Here is a 3,001-nt window from a genome sequence, read left to right as displayed (position 1 = left end):
AGAGCGTCCCCGGCCTGGACGCCACCCCCTGCAGCTGGGGAGGTCACATGTGTACACGTGTGGGGCACTGTCTGTGAACTCCTTTGAATCGCAGCACAACTGGAGTGCGGTTTGCACACCACAGGGCTCACACTGCCGTCAGCAGCGCTCAGTGCCTTCGGGCAGGAGCGATGTTGGAGCTGTGTCATGCCTTGAAGAGAGCCCTGGCCCAGGTTGCCCTCCCTCATCCCCCGTGGCCCACACCAGCCAGACCTGGATTTGTCTCCGAGGTCCCGCCTGCTCCCACATTCCATTCGGGGTGGTCCCCTCCTAGGTGGTCCCCTCCCAGTCTGCTCCCTCCTAGGCAGCGTGATGCTTCCGAGGCTCAGCGTCCAAGAACCAACTTTGGGGCTTTGCGCCTTCAGTGGCTGACCTGTACCCCACAGTATAGACGACTGAGCCACATCTCGCTGGTCTGCTCAGCAGCGGGCGGGCAGTCAAGTCGTTGCTGCCTCTCACCATGGTTAACAATGCCGCTGCCGACAATGACGTGAAGCCCAGTGGGCAGCATTGCATTGCCCTCGGGCACACTTAGGAGGGTCGCTGGTGCCAGGGCCAACTGTGCTCACTCGCCTAAGGAGCCAGCAGGCCGTTCTCCGAGGCGGCCACACCGTCTGGCCTCCCCGCTGGCACCTGAGTGCACACGCTTCTCTACATCTTGCCGACATTAAACCGGGCGTCCTGACTCCGGCCAGCTCGGTGCCATGACAGCACCGCCTCGTGGTTCTGCCTTGCGGTTCTCTGGCGACCCCCGCCAGTATCTTCGAGCCTGCAAGCTGCCCGTTGGCGTGGCTTCCTCAGAGAAATACGTACTCCTCCCTTCTCACATTGGAAAGCGGGTTATTGGCCGTCTTGTTGAATGCAAGAGCTCCTTATTCTTATTGCAAGTCCCCCATACGCACCGTGTGCAAATATTTCCTCTGCTCGTGAGTGTCTTTTCACTTTCTTCTCAGTGTCCTCAGAAGCATAGAGGGCTTTTAAAAGTTTTTAAAGAATTATTTATTTTATTTTGTTATTATTACTTTAATTTGAACAGAGAGAGAGAAAAGGAGAGTGAGAAAGCAAGCCCCGAGGTCCAGGACTTGAAGCAGGGTTGCCATGTGGGAGTCCAGGCCTTAACCACCACGGCCCCGCTGGCCCAGGGCAGTTTACTCTGGTGAAGTCCGACGCGTCTATGTCATTTTACTGCCTCGGCCTTTGGCGCCATTCCAGACGGCCCGCTGCCGTGTGCAAGGCCATGCAGACTCTCCTCTGTGCTTTGCTACCCGGTCTTACCAGCTGTCGATGTGTAGGCCGTGACCCGTCTGGAGTTAATTTCGTAGATGGTGTGAGAGGCCCACTTCCAGCACCATGCGTTGGAAAAGCTCCTTTTCCCACTAGCTACCTTGGTGCCCCTGCCGTGCACGTCGGCCGCGCAGACAGGCTGACTTCCGCTCTGCGCCGTCCCTTCCGGGCCTACTCCAGGCCGGAGCCGTCACTGCCGCTTGGCAGCCGGGTCTCGAAAGCAGGAAGTGTGAGCTCCCCTACTTCTTTCTGTCTCTCAACATTCTTGTGGCCGTTTTGGATCCCCTAGGAATTCCACATGAATTTTAGAATCAGCTTGTCAGTTTCAGCAGAGAAGTCATCTGAGATTCTGAGGGGATTGAGCCTGCAGGTCAATTTGAAGAGTATTGATATTTCGGTAATAGTAAAGCTCTCAGTCCACGAGTACAGGATGGTCTGTCTACTCATTTAGCTCTTCAATGTCATTCAGCAATGTTTAATAGTTTTCAGAACGCAGATTTAGGGTTCTGTTTTCAAGTGCACCCCAGAGTATTTTATTTGTTCTTCAAGTGCCATCTTAAGTGGAGTTGTTTTCTATCTTTTTCTACCTTTGTATTATTCAATGAAAGTGTGTAGGAATACAACAATTAATGTCTGCATATCGATATTGTGTCTTGCAGCCTTGCCGAATTCACTGCATCTAATAGTTTTTTTTTCTTTATTTGATTTTTTTAGTGAATTCCCTAGAATTTCCTACCTATACGGTCATGACGCTTGCAAACAGAGGTGGTTTGATTTTCCCCTTGCAATCTAGATGTCGTGCCCAGCTGCCTGGCTGGAGCCCTTAGTCCAATGGTAGACAGAAGTGGCCAGAGCGAAACCCTCGTCCTGCCCCTCATCTTGGGAGGCGGGGAGGGAGCACCCAGGCCTTTACCTTGTAAAGGTGACTTCTTAAAAACTTTACCATGTCTGGGGCCGGCAGGTGGCATGGTGGTTAAGGCACTGGACTCCCACATGGCCGACCACAGTTCAAGTCTTGGACCTGGTGGCTTTCTATTTTTCTCTCTTCCTCTCTCTCCTGTCAAATTGAAGAATAAAAATAAATAAATAAATAAATAAGTTGGAAAAAAAAGGAAAGAAAGTAGAAAAAGCAAAAAAGCTCTACCGTGCCCAGTCTCACCTCCGAGTCTGACGAAGGGTGCGGTGGCCGAACAGTGACAGTGCCGGGGACAGCACAGCAGCAATGCAAGGGGTCTCGTAAATTCTATTTTTCAAATAATTATTTTATTTAACTTTATTTATTTATTTATTTATTTATTTTAATTTGACCAGAGAGGGACAGAGCGAGAGAGAGAGAGAGAGAGGGGAGTGAAAAGCAGGGTGCAGCACTCTGGTCCTCCCTACCGGGTGGCCAGGGAAGCTCTGGCCTGCAGAAGTTTCATGCAGATGAAGCAAGGGCCCCAGGTGCTGGGCCAGGAAGCCCCGTTTCATTCTCAGGCAGACAAGCTGATGGGCGACTGGAAGCAGCTAGGCTGTCGGCCTGGCCAGTAACAATCTGTGCTCGGTCCTATCCGCGTGAAGCGGACCGTGTGCCGCGTACAGCACTGTTCCTGGGAGCTAATGAGATGGGCATCTGCTTTGCAAAGTCGTGGGCAAGGCAGGCTGTGTGGATCCAGGCACGGCAGCCAGTGGCAGGGGC

Source organism: Tupaia chinensis, unplaced genomic scaffold, assembly GCF_000334495.1.
Source record: "Tupaia chinensis unplaced genomic scaffold, TupChi_1.0 Scaffold146386_1, whole genome shotgun sequence".
In the NCBI taxonomy this organism is placed as follows: Eukaryota; Metazoa; Chordata; class Mammalia; order Scandentia; family Tupaiidae; genus Tupaia; species Tupaia belangeri.
Note: the sequence above shows the minus strand (reverse complement) of the source record.